This window comes from Macrotis lagotis, chromosome 1 (assembly GCF_037893015.1).
Source record: "Macrotis lagotis isolate mMagLag1 chromosome 1, bilby.v1.9.chrom.fasta, whole genome shotgun sequence".
NCBI classification, from domain to species: Eukaryota; Metazoa; Chordata; class Mammalia; order Peramelemorphia; family Peramelidae; genus Macrotis; species Macrotis lagotis.
This window is the reverse complement of record NC_133658.1, coordinates 683,282,776-683,302,796: the sequence shown is the minus strand read 5'-3', so window position 1 is coordinate 683,302,796 and position 20,021 is coordinate 683,282,776. Positions and strand designations below refer to the sequence as shown.

The 20,021-nt window shown below is 33.8% G+C and overlaps 1 protein-coding gene across 11 annotated transcripts in view; it reads left to right on the top strand.

The window, feature by feature from the left end:
• The window catches only part of OSBPL6 (oxysterol binding protein like 6), a 277,275-nt gene that overhangs the window by 110,002 nt on the left and 147,252 nt on the right, over positions 1–20,021 (top strand). The window contains exon 1 of one of the 11 annotated variants that reach the window (XM_074215617.1): positions 5–222. The exons of the other annotated variants lie outside the window; for them this stretch is intronic. The gene's annotated coding sequence lies outside the window, so the exon portion shown is untranslated. Of the gene's footprint in view, positions 1–4; positions 223–20,021 lie in introns of those variants that run through there. 11 annotated transcript variants of the gene reach the window in all.

Here is a 20,021-nt window from a genome sequence, read left to right as displayed (position 1 = left end):
TCTCTGGGCTGATTTCTAATGTCTGCATGCTCTTCTCCCTACTCTGTGATCCAAGGTCCTGCCATGAGGATAATGATAGATCACATCTTAAAAATAAACTCGGCTATTTCTGGGCTTTTTCATGGCAGGTGGCATGTAGATACGTGCTTTATAGATAACGAACAAGGATGTGGAACTATCAATTCTATCTTTTGTATACAGGAAACCTGAGGGCCCACCAAGGTACTGCAGTATGATTTACTGTGGAGGGAGGGAGCTATGGTGCAGAGATTGGAAGCATTTCAGAAATTCCATTCCAAGTTTAATTTAAGTCTTCTTTTTGTCAGTAATACATTATAGTAGGTTCCCTACCTCCCCTTCTTTCATTCTCTTTCCCTTTAACTTCATAAGTATTTTTGAGTTTAATATAATTTAAATCTATATCAGTTGTATATTATAGTATGTTTCCCTAATTCCCCTTCCCCTATATTCTCTCTGTATTGCCCCATCTCTTCTTTTTCTATCCTTTCCTTTCTCTTCCATAGATATTTTTGAAATTTAATATTTGAATATAATGTAAATCTTTATTTGTCAGTAATACATTGTAATATTTAGAAGTGTGTTCTCTTTCATACATGTACATATAAAATTGAGCTGGTGGCACATTAAATTAAACCAATGATTGTGTGTTATATATAGGGCCGAGTACTGTAGGAATTAAAAAAAATTAATATAAAGTTGTTCTCAAGGAGCTTGTATAGTTTAATTGGGGAGACAAGCATAGCTATTACTAAATTATTAAAGTATGTGTAAGATACTGTGCTAAACTTTTCAATTATTTTCTCATTTGATCCTTAGAGCAATCCTGGGAAGTAGGTGCTATCATTATTCCCATTTTACAACTGAAGAAACTGAGTCAAACAGAGGTTGAGTGACTTGACCAGGGTCACATATGCAATAAATGTATGAGGATAAATGTGTATTTAGTGTTCTAATTATTGAACCATCTGAGTTACCTTCCTTGAAATTTAAGCTTTCAATTTTAAATAGCAGTCCTAAATATATATGTTAGTTATATTATTATAGTAGATCCAAACAAGCGAGAAAAGATGTCTTATGTGGTAGTACATAGTTAACCACCAAATAGTATTAAAAGGAAGATCTCAGAGAAACGGAGAGATAATTTCAAAATTATCTTAATGAAGTCTTTAAAGAGGAAGGATTTGGATTGGAGCCCATTTGAATGGGGTATGATTTAAATGAAAAAAAATTTTAAATATTTAAGAAACTTTATTTAAAATTAAATTATACTATCTGGTAGCTTGCTTTTCCTTGAATTTCCAATATATAGCAAATTTTTGGATAATTTAAGTTGTGCATAGATATATCAGAGGATTTTTTTCAAATTCCTCCTCAACCTGGAAATCTGTCCCACTCATCAATGTCCAGTATTATCTCTTTATATAGAAGAGATTCCTACTGGAGGAATCCTTATTGAAATTACTTTCTCATTTGGACCCTCAGTTACCTATACTATAATGAAACCAGTTTAAGTAAAATCAATTAACATAGTGATCATGTCTGATAGAGCATGCAACATTATGCATCCCCAAATCCTACGTCTCTGAAAAAGGAGCAGAATGTGCTTCTTGCTTTCCTCTCCAGAGCCAAGATGTGTGATTTATATTATGCAGTTCTGATCTCATTTCTTTTCATTTACATTATTGTTACCATATTAATTTTGTTTTCAAGAATTTTTTTTCAATGTTGTAATATTGTTTTGTGTTGCTATCTTTACTCATAGTTACTTAAAGGTCACTAAGTGACTCTTTCGAATCACTTAGAGTACTGGACCTTTCTAGGATCAGAAAGACCTGAGTTCAAATCTAGCCTTATATATTTAATTTCTGTTTGACCCTGAGGAAGTCACAATCCCTGTTTGTCAATTGTTGTGAAGGTCAAATGAGATAGTACATTAAGGTGCTTAGCAAACAGTGGTTCACATAGTAGGCCTATTCCCTTCCTTTCCCCTTCTCTCATATTCATTATTTATGGTGCCATATTCCATTAAATTTGTATATCATAATTTATTTAGTCAATTGAAGGGCATATACTCCATTTAGTTTTTTTCCCTGTTCACTTTGAAATAAATGCCATTCACTGTCCATGTGCTATAAATATATTATAACCTCAGTGAATACTTGAAGAAACTACTGAAATAATTGGAGTTTGGCCTTGCTGTCTTGAAGGATGAGAAATCTTTGATCTTGCAACAAAATAAAGTATTTAATTCCATAGAAAATGATATTACTGAATTATAATGTATAAAATTATTCAAAATGCTAATAATTTGCAATGAATTCTCTTATTTTTGTCAATATCATCTATTCAATGAGATACTTTACTAAAAAATTCCAACCTGCCAAATTTAATATATTTCCATATTCACATGAATGAGTAATGTATGATAGAATCAGAAATGGACACCTAGAATTCCAGAGTACTCCTTGGAAATAGGATAAATAGAAATTTTTTTGTAGTTATTTTATTTTAATTTTTCAATTACATACAAAAATAATTTTCAACTATCATTTTATAAGATTTTATAGGATGGGGGTGGCTAGGTGGAGCAGTGGATAAAACACCGGCCCTGGAGTCAGGAACCTGGGTTCAAATCCAGTCTCAGATACTTAATAATTACCTAGCTGTGTGGCCTCAGGCAAGCCACTTAAACCCATTTGCCTTGCAAAAACCTAAAAAAAAAAAAGATTTTATAGGATGTTTAGTGACTATAGTCACTAAATTTTTCTCCCTTCTTCATTTCCCTAAGACAGCAAACAATCTAATAATATAGGTCAAAAATATTCAATCATATTAAACATCTTAGTCATGTTGTGAAAGGACTCAGAGCAAAAGAGAAAAATAATGAGAAAGAAAAAAAGGAAAGACAAATTTTTTAAAGTCAAAATTGTTTGCTTTGATCTGTATTCAAACGCCCTAGTTTGTTCTCTGGATGTGAATGACATTTTCCATCACAAGTCTTTTGGAATTATCTTTGATCACTCTGCTGTTGAGAACTAAGTATCATAGTTGATCATCACACGATATTGTTGTTAATGTGTACACTGTTCTCCTGGTTCTACTCACTTCACTCTGCATCACTTCCTATAAGTTTTTCCAGCTTTTTCTGAAATCATCTTGCTTATTATTTCTTATAGACCAATAGTATTTCATTATTGTACCCTGAACTTTTCCGCTATTCTCAAATTCCAGTTCTTTGCCACCACAAAACAACTATTGTGAATATTTTTGTACATGTGGAACTTTTTTCCCTTTTTTAGGATCTCTTTGAGATACAGATCTAGTAGTGGAATTGCTGTCTCAAACGGTACACACAAATCTATAGCCTGTTGGGCATTGTTTCAAATTGCTCTCTAGAATGGTTGGATCAGTATAGTGTTTTAATTTTCCACATCTCCTCCAACATTTATCATTTTTCTTTTCTGTTAGCTAATTTGATATCTCTGAGGTAGTACCTCAGAATTGTTTTAATTTGCATTTCTTTTTGTACTTCCATAATCAATAGTGATTTAGAGCATTTTTCATATTACTAAAGATAGCTTTGATTTTTTTTTCATCTGCAAACTGCCTGTTCATCTTGTTTGAACATTTCTTAATTGGGTAATGACTTGTCATAAATTTGACTCAGTTCTCTACATATCATTAATTTTTTGTTTAAAAAAATTTTAATTTAATCAAAATCATCCATTTCAAACTTTATAGTGTTCTTTAGCTTTTTTGATCATAAATTCTTCCTCTCTTCATAGATATGACAGATAAACAATTCTTTGCTCTCCTAATTATGTTATGGTATTCCTTTTTATGTTTAATTTATGTACCCATTTTGACCTTATCTTGACATAGGATGTATTATGTTTTTTAATATATAATTTTTGTCATAGTTTTCTATTTTTCCCAGAAGTTTTTGTCAAAGAGTGAGTTATTATCCCAGAAGCTGGAGTCTCTGGGTTTATCAAACAGTAGATTACTACAGTCACTTACTACTCTTTTTTGGTACCTAATCTATTCCACTGATCTACCACTGTATTACTGAGCCAGTACCAAATAGTTTTGATGAGTCTCACTTTATGATATAGTTTTAGATCTAGTATAATAGACCACCTGCCTTTGCATTTTTTTTCATTAATTCCCTTGATATTCTTGACCTTTTGCTCTTCCATACAAATTCTGTTTTTTTTTTTATGTTTTTGCAAGGCAAATGGGGTTAAATGGCTTGCCCGAGGCCACACAGCTAGGTAATTATTAAGTGTCCGAGACTGGATTTGAACCCAGGTACTCCTGACTCCAGGCCTGGTGCTTTATCTACTGTGCCACCTAGCTGCCCCCGTTATTATTTTTTCTAGCTCATAAAATAATTTTTTGGAAGTTTGATCTATATGGTACTGAATTTGATTACTTTAGGTAGAATTGTCATCTTTATTATATCAGCTCAGTCTACCATTGAGTGTAATTGATATTTTTTTCAGTTATTTAGATCTAACTTATTTTTGTGAAAAGTTTGTCTTCATATAGTTCCTGGATTTGTCTTGGCAGGTAGATTCCCAACTATTTTATATTGTCTACATTTATTTTAAATGGAATTTCTCTCTATTTCTTGTTACTGGGCTTTGTTGGTTTTACACACACACACACACACACATACATACACACACATTCATATATACTCTATATAAATGTATAGATAGATAGATAGATAGATATAGATTATTTATCAAGGTTTATTTTATAACCTACAACTTTGCTAAAGATAAATCATTTCAAATAATTTTTTAGTTGATTTTTTTGGAGTCTTTAAGTATACCATTCTATCATCTGCAAAGAAGGAGAGTTTTGTTTTCTCATTGACTATTTTAATTCCTTCAATTTCTTTTTCTTCTCTTATTGAAGCCCCACACGAAAACAATGCAAAATGTGTAAAACCTATAATTTTTCGCTGTGCTCTTCTATTATTTAGGAATGTGACACAATTGAGAATAATGCCAATGACAATATTTATCTCATTTATAAATTGAGCTCGGCACTCTCTTCTTGACCTTGTTTGGCAGGTCAAGAAGAATTTGTGCCATGATGAATTATGTTCTTTCAAAAGCCAAATAATAACCTGACTAGATGAGGAACACTTAAGAGAGTTTCATGCTGCTTTGCTCTCTGGATTTGGTTGCTACTCTGGTAATCCAAGAAACAACAGAGGCCAGGTCCAAGGGACTGAATGTTCTTCACACTAATAAGTTGGAGGGATGAAAAAACCATATCAGCTCGAGCACACAACACAAGTTGTATTCTCACATTAGCAAAAAATTTACAACTTTTTCATTGCCTAGACCACTTCAGGAAGATTATCTGATACAAAGGTGTTTGTATTTTAAATTAATTTATGCCACACAGTTTGTGAGCTCAGCAGGTCCAGAAAAGTCAGCCTTGTACTCAACCCAACAGACTCCCTGGACAACGGTTCTGTGGCCTGGCAGGCAGAGGTAAATATCAAAATAGACCCAGAAAGGTTATCTGAGGGCATTGGAGTCAGTTTTTGCTGTGTGAGCCAGAGCCAACAAATACCTCTGTCAGCAGAACACTGAACAAGATCATTTAGAAACCCTGGAAGAGACAGTATTTAGACTCAGCTGAGCCTTGTGGTCCATTTTCTTAAAAGAGGTTCTAGTCTGAGTGCTGGACCAGGATGGGTTTATTTTTGTCTTTTTAAGAAATCAAAGTCTCAGATTACCTGAAATTAAGGCATGTATTGTTTTTGCTGTTGTTGTTGCTGCTGCTGTTTTAATTATTTTTTTCCCCCTTTTCTCTTTACTGGCCCTGGAGTTCTTATCTGATGTATTGTCAAGTATGCATTTACATTCTGTTGTTTAGTACTTGTGTTTTGATGGATTGACCTTCAAATGATAAAGGGAGCTTAGGTTTTGAGCAAAGAGAAACTTTGAGGTCATGTAGTAGAGCACTTTTTAATTTTACAGAGAAGGAAACTGAGGTCCAGGAATGTTAAATGTTAAATGGCAGAGTCAGGATTTGAACCCCCAATAAACTGACTTTAGAAACTAAAATTTAAAAACTACTATTCTGTGCTCCTTTCTCTTAGAGTTAGTTATGTAAATAATCCCTTGGTATTACAGTATAAGGAAATAGTGGAAATTTCCTTATGACTTTGAATGTATTTCTTTTGTTAGTTTGGTGGGGAACCATTTAAAAAAAGTGAATGTGTATGTGTGTGTCTCTGTGTTGGTGTCCCCAGCTCTTAGTCTCTTCTTTCTGAGCTCTCCTAAAACACCTACTCCCCATATTTCTTGAACATCTCAAACTAGATGTCTCCTACTCATTCTAAACTCAACATGACCAAAACAGAACTCATTATAGTTTGACTAAAACATTCCCCCACCATCTCCCCATCTTACCTCTTCTTGTTGAGGTCATCCTCCTCCTCTTTGACACTCAGATTTCAACCTCTTCTTATCTGTATTTGCCCCAAGTATCCAAATCTTGTCAACCTCCTCACTAATCACTTAGTCTATCATGCTAATTCAATCCATTTTTTTCTGAACTAGAGACCTCTTATTGTTCTCCAGTCTCAGATCTCTCCCCAATCCAATTCATTCTCTTCTCAGTTTCCATATATTGGGTCTATCTATTCCACTCTCTTCCATTTCCTACTCAATAAACTTCATTGTCTCTCAGATCATACATAAAGTTTTCTGTATGACATTTATTTTTCTAATTCAACTTTATTTTATTCTCAAGTCTGTATTCTCACCTCCTATCCTATCATTAATAAAATAAAGCAGGGGGGGTGGAAATCTGCTTCAAACCATTATAGTCAAGCCCCCCTCCCCCAATTCTCCCATTGTCCATCAGATTTTTCTTTTGATAAAAAAAGAGAGCTAGATCAAATTTAGGAGTCCACTACTGAGGGAACATTTATTGCCTACCTCTATTCTACAGAAGGACTTGTAGTGACTGGGAGGAATTTAATATTTTTTTGCTTTCTAGAAAGTTTCTGTATTTTTTTAAAGCATTTCCTAACCTGTCTCCTTCCTGCCTGTTTACAATTCCTTCCCTTCCACATACTATGTGATTCAGGTACACTGGCCTACCTGCTCTTCTTCAAACCCACTCCCAACTGCATGCCTTTGCAGAGTTTGTCCACCATGGTTTGGTTTTGTTTTTTGGTTGTTTTTTTTTAGGTTTTTGCAAGGCAAATGTGGTTAAGTGTCTTGCCCAAGGCCACACAACTAGGTAATTATTGTGTCTGAGGCCAAATTTGACTCAGGTACTCCTGGCTCTATCCACTGAGCCACCTAGCCACCCCCCCACCATGTTTTGAATGCTTTCTCTACCCTCTTACCTCTACCTGTTATCTAACCTGACTTCCTTCAGAATTCAACTTCAATCTAAGTTTGTAGGAGGCATTCACCTATGTCTTGTCTATATTTTATTTGTAATAGTTATTTGCAGAATATTAACTTCTTGATATAATGACTATGTTTTTGCTTTTGTCTTTATAACCTCAGGGCTTAGTATAGTGTCTGGCAGGGTGAATGCTTGATGCTTATTGATTGTTTTACAGAATTTATTTGCTTACTAGTTATGAAAGCTATATTTTTAATTATAAAATTTTAATGTAACCCTATGACATAGGATTTCCTTATTTATATATATACACACCATCTTATCACTTAAGAAAATTTTGATTATGTTATCATTTTGAGAGTCTGGTTTGTTGGTCAAAGGAGCCAAGGCCATAGTTAAGTTCTTATGGGGAATTTCAGTGTGGTTAAAATGAAACCAAATTTATATTATGTTGTAGAATGAATAATTTAATTACAATGCCAGTTAATAGTGCTCTAAAAAAGAATTTCAGCAAAAATGATTCCATGATACCTATGATTTTAATCCACAAATTTAGAGTCTAATTCAATCCTGCTACTTGTTAAAATTAGAAACCTAAAATCTTACCTTCAGATTTTGCTTTGATAAGCACATCTCTAGTTCAAGCTTTGGTTTAGGTGTCTAGTTCTACACAATCAGAAAAAAAGAGAATTTTTTTATCATCCATTAAAAACCAGAACAGCATGAGTAGCCAGTTATAAGCTTAGCAAACTTTAAAGTAATCACTGTGAAACGTTGCTTCCCTGTGTTTGAAGATTCCTTACATTCTAATTCAGAAATCTTACTACATTGTCTAGGAGGAGCCCTCTTACTTAACAAATGGTATTAGTAGTGCAAAAGAAATGCATATAGCTATAGAATATATGTAATGTAATATAGAAATAATAGGAAAGGTCTCCAAGACTCTAGAAAGATACTATGCACATATAATAACTATTGCGGAATCCTAACATAGTCATTATGATGGAGGCATTTACCAGGATGAGAAGATTCCTGGGAACTGGTAGAAAAAGCAGTCATGGAGTATAAGAGAGCAATGAAGGGGGAAAAAAAAACCCCAAACATGTTAGTTTAGTATGGAATAGTGCCTCCCTAGCATATGTATTCTTATGGAGTCTTTAAAAGACAGAGAAGAAGCTAGATTTTGAGAGATAGGTCATACTCATTTTTTCTTTCTCTTTGTGGTTACAACTGACTAAAGGGGGGGCATTTCTTGTACTGATGGTTTTTCCTATAATTTTACTTGGAAAATTAAAAATAAAATTATATCACTGTAACTTCTCTTCTGTAGAAAAGGCCCAATAAGATTTCTTGTCTTCTTGTTTCTTCTTTCTTGTTCATCAAATTTATTGACTAAATTTCCCAAATCATTGTTACTTCTTCTTGGGCTTAATAATGCAAATTTGCTCTTTAATTGTTTCCTTCAATGATGCAGCAAGAGCTACATATATCTCACAACTCTATTTTAAGATAGAAGGTCACACTTGGTGCTTATTGTAGGGTCATAGCTGGTCAGAGTTTGGATGCTTGATGAATCATTTATTGCCAGAAGTCGCCTAAGAGATCCCCAAGTCCAACTGCCCCTGCCTCATTTTATTAAAGTCCAGAATTCATTTGCTGAGTCACAATCAAGCTAGGTCTGCCAATTTGTTATTGAATTGAAGGTGGATTGAAAGTTGAGTCATTCTGTTTCTTTACTTTTTTACCCAGTTTTCTACTTAACACTTTTCCCTCATAATCGGCACTTTGTAAGCAGTAAGTTGTTCATTGATTTGCTGCCCAGGGAAGAAGAACTTTGCATTTTTTTTCATCTCCAAGGGATTGTTTTAGTGAACCTGCTGTATACATTGTAAATGGATTTAACTAATATTTTTAGCTCTTGTACCCAACTGGAAATACTTAGAAATTTGATGGAGAGTCTACTGAAGAGGAGTATGCATAATCAATGAACAGAACATGGAATTAGGTTAGATAACTTAAAGATTAGACTGAAATCAGAAATTTAGAACCCAACAAGTTTAGATTCCAGTTAGTTTGACTTTTGTCCTAACTTGGTACTGACCTTTGGAACTACAATTTAGAACCTTGCAAATATTTTCACCATATACCTTATAGGAAATCACAAGGGGTCCTGGTAAGAGAAATGTGAATGACAGATATTTTATTGCTAAGATTAGCCTTTGTAGGACCACATTTAAATTACTTATACTGTCATTTTCAGTTGTGTTTTTGGCACAGATACTAGACTGGTTTGCCATTTCCTTCTCTGACTCATTTTAAAAATGAGGCAAATAGGGTTAATCAAGGTCACATTGCTATTAAATGTCCATAGCTGAATTTGAATTCATCATGATGAGTCTTCCTGATTCAGGCCTGGCACATTCTCTCCACTGCAACATGTAACTGCCCCTGTACTTTCATACCTTGAGATTAAGGAATTTTTGAATTATCGGGCAAGTCAGTGCCATCTACTGAAGAGAATTTTGCAATCTGTTAGACATTACATATAGCACTTGAAAAGGGAAACTAAAGTTTCAAGAGCTTGAAATATTAATCTATGGAAACTCTAAATTTAAGAAAAAATGACAGATTGGGGAGAAGAGCATTAATCATACAACTTTAGAGGTAAAAGGAATACTAGATTGTCTAAATTATTTTCCTACTAATGAATACAGTTCTGATATCAGAATCCAGGTTTCCTAACTTTCAATCTAGTATTGGAAGATGCTGCCAAGGAAAGAGTATGGTACAATTTTTTCCTGAATTGGGAGGTGGAGGGTTTCTGTTACTTTGGGCAAGTTGCTTAATCTTTTTTTGTCTTCGCTATCTGTAAAATGGGAGCAAAGAAGGAAGGTTGAACTAGATGACCTCTAAAGTCCTTTCTAGAGTAGTGAACCTTTCATGTCATCCACAATACTATCGGGGTGCCACAACCAAAATAGTAATCTAAGGAAAAAATAAGAGTGTTTTGCATTATTTGGATAAATGAATTATCCAGAGAGAGTTCTCAACATGCTAAATATATGACTGTTTAAATTAATTTTTAGTCTATATTTTCCTCAAACCAATCCTCTTGGTAAGAAAACAAATATTTTGTTCAGAGAATCTCAGGAGTTAGATGACATCCCAGGTGCCAGGTAGTCTAAAGTATTCACAAACAGTAACCTCATCTATAACAGAGCACTTAATTTGGTGTCAGAGGATAGAAATTGGAATTTTGGCTGTGATATTTATGAGAGGGCAATTCATTTACTTTGTTTTGACCTCAGTTTCCTCAACTGAAAATGGAAATAACTGCACTAGATAACCACAGAGGTTTCTTAAAATTCTAAATCTGTATTCCTAAACCTGGCAAGTGCTCATTCAAATCCTAAGATCTCCAGGGAGTTAGCACTGACAGCCTTGGGAAATACTCCCATTTTATTTTTGAATGGTTCTAATTATAAGGATTATTTTCATATATACTATCAAAATCTTTTTCTCTCTAAGTTTGGCTATACATTTTCCTTAACGCAAAAGTATATCTAATAATACATATGTGGATCACACTTGAGACAGTGCAAGGAGTTCCAGAATAAGAGGATTTGATGTATGCTAATGGTTACTGATCATTTTGCAGGTGAATTAATTACTCAGAAACACCTTAACCAAGTCAGTCACCAAGCCATATTAAATGAAGTATTCAAAGACCTCTTTCAGAGTATTGATTTGAGATTATTTAAATATTTAAATATTATTTAAATCAATTTCACAAACCAATGCCCATTTTTTTTCCTTTTGATTCATCAGTGACTTAAAAAAAGCCTTTAGATCTATGGGTGCCTCTAAAATATCTTGTGATACCACTAAATTTTGTAAATTTATTTAAAGTGCAACAAAAATATGTTTTTATTATTTTCTGAGGAGTTTGTTCTCCTTTGAGTTAGATTTTTTACTAGAAGCCATCCTTATCGCAGGGAGCTCTCTGACCAGAAATTTTCTGCTGCTGTTACCATGTATATTCATTTGATTAGCATTAGAAGGTCAGGTGCTGACTTTGCTGGTGTGGAACAGAACTCTCTGTACTAGCATCCAGGAAGGTTGAGATTTTTAGAGAGCATTCTGTCCATCTCCCTCAGTTAAAAATGAGACCCAGAAAGGTGAGGTGATAGAGAATAATTATTGCTACTAGGTCTGCAGCAAAAAGGAAAGTATTAATATTTTAGTGATGTGCAGAGGTCTAGGGCTTGCTATATTTGTATGTCATGGGACTAGCTGTTATGGATTGGAGAGGAAAAGAGATGCAATAAGAAAATATAAGTGCTGGGTGAGCTTGTTGTAAGTAGCTCATGATCACCATTTATTAAATCATTCTGCTCTTGCATTATAGGGTTGTAATAAAATTAATTCAGCAATTCAGTGAACTAAATGGTCTAAATGTTTGCTATTTGCAAGGGATGATACTGAACCTTGGGGATCAAGGACCTAAGACTGAAATCCTTCATTTTTATAAATTTGCCCAAGTCCACACAGGTAAAAATCAAAAGACTCAGATTTCCAGTTTCTGGAGTCTTCTAGTTTCTAATTTAGCATTCTTCTCACAGCACCACACTACTTCTCAGAAACTGAAAAGAAATAGCCCCTTCCCAAAGCTAACTTACCTTTAATTGGATCTGTGATTTCATTGATGTCATTATTCTCCTCACTGATGAAGATTAAAAGGCCCACTACCCCTTATCTTATGTGATTCCATGGAAAATTTAGCAAACTGACTGGAAATTTTCTTTTGATCCTTTCATTATATTGGACTTTCCAGTGTAACATTGTTGACCTGACTTGCTCAACTTACATTCCTGTCAAATGTATCTTTAATGATATCTTTTACCCCCCATTTTTCAACTTTGTATATTTTTATCTACTTTACATATTTTCTTTGCCTTTTGTTGTTTATAGGTCTGATTGTTATAAATGATGATTCCTCATAAAACAGTCATATTATTCATATTTGTAATTCATGTTTTTTTGAGTTGGAACCAATGACCATATTTTACTTAAATGTAAGTTCATATATTTGAATTTGATTATATAAGGCCTCTTCAAGGAATGTGTTATTTATACTTATTGGGACCTAACTAAAATTTCAGTTCTTCTAAAACATAATGTTCTATGATTTAAAGCCATATAGCATCACCAAGAATGCTTTAGAAGATACTTATAAAAAATAGACCTCTTCCATTTTAATTTTTAATTCATTCAGCTATAAGATGCTTTTCTTTGTAGAAATATGATGCCTAAGAAATGAAACAAAAATTGGGAAAGGAGTAAGTCAAAATGATAATGAGCATTAGAGATGTTTCCTCATCATGTTTTCTAATACAGCCCATTTTTAAATACTTTTTTTTGTATTTTGCAAGGCAATAGGACTAAGTGACTTGCCCAAGGTCACACAGCTAGGTAATTATTAAGTAATATGAGGCCGTATTTGAACTCAGGTTGTCCTGACTCCAGGGCAGGTGCTCTATCCATTGTGCCTGCCACCTAGCCACCCCGTACAGTCACTTTTGTAGTCTTTCCTCTCATATTTATCTTCTATTGACCTAAAGTTGATGCTTCAGTTTACTTACATTCTAATTATTAGACTTCTTAAGATATAAGCTCTTCTCAATAAAGATAAGAATATAGTTCTCAATGGGAAGACCAAGGAGTAAAGAGACATGGATTCCATCCCTACCTCTTAACCACCCTACCTGGTGGTGGAGTGATTTCTTTGGAATTATGTCCCTCTCCATTGAGAGGGAGGGATTTTTTTCCATCTTTGTCCCTCAAATGATATTAAATTTATAATGTGACCATGAAATAAAAATTGCTTCAAAAAATGATATTTTTCTGTATAAGTTTCAAATTTCTGTGATCAGTGAGATTTTATCATTGAGAAATTGTACTTAAGTATTTCTTTTGAATCAGGCATCATCCCTCAAAAAGTGTTTAAAATTAATGATTACAAATCTAAATGAAAAAATGACAAATTGCACCTATATGCTTTATAATTTTGATAATTAACCTTTACCTAGAAGAAGAAATATGGATGAATGTATCTCCTTCCTTGCTTTGCAGAGGTAGAGGATTATGGGTCAGCAAAGACTACACATATATTGTCATTTTCATCTGATTTATTGGTTAGTTTTGCTAATTTTTTTCTCTTTCTTTTTTAATTGATTATGAGAGATTACTTTCTGTGTAGGTGAGTGGATATATTGGGAAATAAATTTAATAGAAAAAGATATCAGCAAAAAGATTCATTTTTTAAAAATGGTTTACATCTAATTGGATTTTTGATTCAAGGAAGAGATGCTTATTTTCACAAGGATCTTATTTAAAATTTAATGATATCAAAACAAAGAATATAACATGAATGAATTTCTCTATTTTTAATTATTTTTCCTTTATTATTTGTCCCTCTCAACCCCTTATCCCTCTTGGGGGGGGCAGTCTAAAAACCCTTATAACATACATGTAATTAGGTAAAATAAATTCCCATATTGGTCATTTGCAAAATATAAAAAATTTTGTTTCATTCTGCATATTTAGGCTATCACCTCTACCATTGGTCTTCTGGAATTATAATTGATCATGAACTTGATCAGAATTCTTAAGTCTTTCAAAGCTGTTAATTTTTAAAATATTGATAATGTAGTATGAATTGTTCTACTTTGTCATTTTGAGATATGGGCCCTTGGGGTATGTCTCTTTTTTTGCTTATATGGTGTTCAGTCAGGGCGTGGCCAGGATTATAGTCTAAACATAAGTGGTTCCCAAACTTTGGGGTTAAGTTGATATTTTACTTAGTAGTAAATGAAAGGAACTGATTTCACCAGTTTAGCAGTCTAGCATAAGGAGACTTCTTCTTCTTACCTGTTATAACTGATTAATATCATGAGTGAGTTAGGTAAAGATGTACCTTCGATTAGTTTTAGTGCTTTGTGATTACATTTACGAATTTATCAGTCTCTCTGCCTCCATCTATTGGTGTAATTCACCTTTTTCACAAAGGAAAAAGGTCACATCTGATCAGGCTAATTTTTGTGTAACAGTTTAATTTTTCCCCATGTGTAACATTTTATGTTTTCCCTAATTACCTGCCAAAAATTTTTTAATTTTAAAAGTTATTTTGAGTTTCAAATTTTATCCCTTCCACCTTTTCCTTCCCCCTCCTTGATATGGTAAACAATCTGATATAGTGTATACATAAGCAATCATATAAAATATTTCTGTTAGCTATTTTGTACAGGAAGACACTGTTTTTGGACTTGCTCATTTCATCAGTGCAACAGAGACAATTTTAGGGTATCTGCAATGAAGAATACCATCTGCATCCAAAGAAAGAATTGTGGAGTTTAAACAAAGACCAAAGACTATTAACTTTAATTTTTTTAAAAAAAGGTATCTTATTATGTAATTTTGCTATCTCTTGTATTTTATTTTTTTCTTAAGGATATGATCTCTCTCATCATATTCAATTTTGATCAATGTATGGCATAGAAATAATGTAAAGATTATCAGACTGCCTTCTGTGGGGGGGATGGAGGGAGGGAGGGAGGTGAGATTGGGGGAAAATTGTAAAATTCCAAAAACAATAAAAAAGACATTTTTTTAAAAAAGAATGAAAGTTAAAATTAGTATGCTTCATCATTAGTCCTTTGAGAATGTCTTAGATCATTGTATTGCTGAAATTAACTATTATTCATAGTTTTTTTTATCATAAAATACATTTGTTAATATGTACAATGTTCTCCTGGTTCTGGTCTCTTCACTTTGCATCATATTATGTAAGTCTTTCTGTATTTTTTTTTAAATCATACTCCTTGTCATTTCTTCAATATATTCCATTATGATCATATATCATAGCATGTTTGGTCATTCCCCGATTGATGGACAATCTCTCAATTTCCATTTCTTAGCTAACACACAAAGAACTAACAATAAATATTTTTGTACAAATAGTTCCTTTTCTCCCTTTCCCCCCTTTTTAATGTCTTTGCATCAAAGGATAGGCTCAGTTTTGATGCTTGTCCTTGATTCTCAAAGAAGACCATGACATCAGGGAGGTGATGCCATGACAAGCACGTGAATTGAATTTCAGTGAGGAAGCGCTATGCTAAGTCACCAGCCTCACTTTCTCCTCCAGAGCCATTTGGGTCCCTTGGCCAGATATGAGTCAGGATGACTAGAGGTAGTTCTGAATGAGAAGCAATCAGAGTTGAATGACTTGCCAAGATCACACAGATAGTAAATGTCAAGTGTCTGAGGCCAGATTCAAACACCTGACTCCTCCTGATCTCAAGACCTGGCCCCCAGGCCCAGTTTTATAGTGCTTTGATCATGGTTCCAAATTGCTCTCCAGAATAGTTGGATCATTTCACAACTCTACCAATAGTGAAGGCCATTTTAATAAGTTCTTACTTTTAAAAGTAAGTATAAGGAGCAGAGAAGCAAACCTAGTCTCTCTGTTAATTGCAACTTTGGAAACCCTAATTAGTTGAACCACAAAGCTATGGTCCACAAAGAGATATATAACCAATATAACTCAATGTATACTAATTTTAGACACAATACCTTGGAGGAAATAAAAGCTATGGAATGAATACCAAAACATTTATCAAGTTCTTACTATATGCCAAGCACTGGAATAACTGGGAATACAGATATGCATGTAATACAACCTCTTCCCTTAAGGAACTTTCATGTCATTAAGGGTAGACCACATGAATGAAAGGGTGATAGCTAGGGAAGAATGAAGATGGTAATAGGACAAAAGGATAACTTTTGTTGACATATGACACATTTATTGTGTATATATGTATGTAAATATGTACAGGAAACATATACATATAATCCTTTATATTATTACTCTATAAATATTGATTGTTTTTCATTAAAGTATAGAACCAAGAATTTTTTTTTGTTCTGAAATATCAGACTGAAAAATATTGACCCTTATTTGTAGTTGATTTTCTCAGAACCTATTGCTTTCAAAAAATGGTGCTTGCTATTTGGTATCGTAGGCCCAGTAAATATGTGCCTCATTAAATTGGAATTTGTTTATTAATTCAGACATTCCTCACTCTTAAAATTCTCACCTCATTTTATTGATTCCTTCTTGTCTCATAGTAAGCACTTAATGAATTCCAACTATCTCTCTCTCTCTTTCTTTCTTTCTTTCTTTCTTTCTTTCTTTCTTTCTTTCTTTCTTTCTTTCCTTCCTTCCTTATTTCTTTCTTTCCTTCCTTCCTTCCTTATTTCTTTCTTTCCTTCCTTCCTTCCTTCCTTCCTTCCTTCCTTCCTTCCTTCCTTCCTTTCTTTCTTTCTTTCTTTCTTTCTTTCTTTCTTTCTTTCTTTCTTTCTTTCTTTCTTTCTTTCTTTCTTTCTTTCTTTCTTTCTTTCTTTCTTTCTTTCTTTCCTATCATCCATCTGTCTGTCTGTCTGTCTGTCTATCTTCCTTCCTTGTCCTCCTTTACCCTCCCTCTTCTCCCTTCTTGGGTCTCTTTCTTTCTCTCCTTTCTATTTCCCACTCTTCAAGGTTCAACTCAATTTCCACTTATAATTTCCTACCTTAAACCTCACAGAACTTTGTACTTCTTTTACATTCTTACTATTCTGTTCTTTTTTTTGAATTATTTCCTATTTAAATTAGGACCATAGATTTAGACTTGAAAGAGGTGGCAGAGTTGGGATGCCTATGCTATTTCTCCTTTCTTCAGTGTTGAGCTTCAACATAGCAGGGGCTACGTTTTCATGAAATTAATATCCCTTTTGTTATACCCATGCATTATAGTTCCTGATCTTTTATATTGTTATATAATAAAGTCTTTACTTTTGAATGACTTAAATCAGCTATGCTTAGCTCAGCTGAAGAAAAGCTATCTTTGGTTCCACACTTCAGTGATGGAAGAATAATTATTCCCAAAGACAATTTAGGGAGCCCTATTAGGTAACTAGTTCATTTGGTAATAATTGTAAGAATTTTGAGTAAAGCAACTAACTGATGGCCAAACAAACACCTGGCAATTGTGTCAATGGAATGTAAAGACCTTTCATAAATAACAGGTTCCGGCATTAGTTTCTCTAACAGTCTGTTAGGAGAACTGCTTGTGTTTAGTGATATGATAAAATTTGGACCTGAATAACTCATGTTACGTGATTCTTTCCAGACTGGGAAGATAGCAATCTCAGATCACTGTCTTCTTCCATGACATAGAGCTTGTTTGTGCTGAGTAATTTGAGTATTTTTTTTAAACTCATTAGTTAAAATGGCACACATTCAACTGAATTAGGAAAAAGGACCTTTACTGGTCTTTTCTCATTCAGAAGAAAGCATGACAATCCTTAGATTCTCTTATCTCTTTCATGACCACAATCCCAAACAATTATTTCTACTGGTGATGTATAGTTATGCTACTAGAATGAAATGCTGGCAGCTAGTGGCTTGGAAGATAGATTGCTGGGCATTGAGTCAGGAATCTGAGTTCAAATATGGCATCAAACATTTAGTGTCTGCCTCAGTTTCCTCAACCATAAAACAGGGATTATATCAATACCCACTTTGTAGAGTTGTTGTAAGGACCAAATGAGACAATATTTGTAGAAAGGAAATAGCACAATACCAATCTCATGGTAGAGACTATATAAATATTCAATCCTTTCTCCCCTATAGACTCTAATCAGTAAATAGATGACCCTGGGTTTTTCAAGACCAAACCAATAGAATGCAAGTTTCTGGCAGGTTCTCCCCCTTGAGATGTTGAGGTAGGCCTAGAAATAGGCCATATAGCTGATGTCTAAGGGCTGGACTACATAAGTGTAGAGAAGATTGATCATAAATTAGCTTACTTGGTTGCTCTTCATTCTCATAAAGTTAGCTGAAGGGAGATGGATTTTTTTAGTTTTTTTTTTTTTGCAAGGCAAATGGGGTTAAATGGCTTGCCCAAGGCCATACAGCTAAGTAATTATTAAGTGTCTGAGGCCAGATCCGAACTCAAGTACTCCTGACTCCAGGGCTGGTGCTCTTTCCACTGTGCCACCCAGCTGCCCCTTGTATTTTTTTTTTAACAGCTTTCCTATTAAATGAGCTTTAATAATGGCTTACTTTCCATATTGGAAGAGGATGCGTTCACATTGATTCAATCCCTTTTTGAAATATTTTCCCTGTTCTATGTCATTGTTCTATAGTTTTATGTCAACAAAGATATTCAAAGTTTTTTTTTTTACACAGTGAAACGTTTTTGGGGAGAATTTTGAAGCATGAAAACACTTCAAAAATAACTATAAATGATTTGTATTCTATGTTAGTTTTCTTCCAGCTCCCCTTCAAAATTTTGCAAAATTTATTATTTGTTAGTACAATTGTAAAGATTTGTGTTTGGGTGGGAGAGAATCCTGAAAAGCAATGTTAGAATTGTTTTCTGAATCACCTACTTTGCTTACCAGTAATTTTGTCTTAAAAACATTTTCCATGCCTCAATGCTATACATATTTTCAAGGGAAGGAAAAAAATAGGACAGTCAATGCTACATTTTCATTTCTCCTCACTTAACCCTCTCTTATGTCACTTTGCTTTTATTCTCATGAGATCTCCTATCAGTAATACACAGTATCTTTTAATTCCTAAAGAAGAATGGAAGATCAAATATCCTGGTGTCAGTTCTACATCAGATTAAAGCTAGGAGAGAGAAAATGTGCACAAATCTGTTTTCAAAACATTTGTTGAATTGAAGCTTGATTTTATTTAAAAAGAGTTGAAAGTATTTTTGATTGTGTGGATTTACCAAAAATGGAAAATGCAAAAACTTTCACAACCTGACTCCAACTTGCCTTTCTAATGTTCTCAGGCTTTTTCCCCACCATGGAAATACTCTATTTTCTCATCTTTTTCTGCTATATTTGGCTTTCAGCAATCCTGTCTTCCTTTAAAATACAGTTCAGACACATTCTGTTTCTTTTATAAAAGTTGAATCATGGGGGCGGCTAGGTGGCGCAGTGGATAGAGTACTGGCCCTGGAGTCAGGAGTACCTGAGTTCAAATGCCGCCTCAGACACTTAATACCTAGCTGTGTGGCCTTGGGCAAGCCACTTAACCCTATTTGCCTTGCAAAAATAAAAAAAAAGTTGTATCATGTATAATTACAAATATTTACAAGTTACTCCCATGCCATGAAAGATCTTTTACCTAACAAAACTTTTAAGTAAAACTAATATTGCAGGGACCTCATTTGAAAGTGCATGCAACATTTCATTTAAAAGTTTTTATTTTTATTTTAATTTTATTTATTTTATTAAGTGACTGAGGCTGGATTTGAATTCAGGTCCTCCTGACTCCAGGGCTGGTGTTCTATCCACTGTGCCACCTAGCTGCCCCCCCCCCCCACCTTTTAAAAATTTGTTTTAAGGCAATGGGGCTAAGTGATTTGCCCAAGGTCACACAGCTAGATAATTATTAAGTGTTGGTTTTGAACTCAGGCCAAATTTGAACTCAGGTTTTCATGTTTCAAAATTCTCCCAAAAAAAGGTTTTACTGTGTAAAAAAAAAAAAGAAA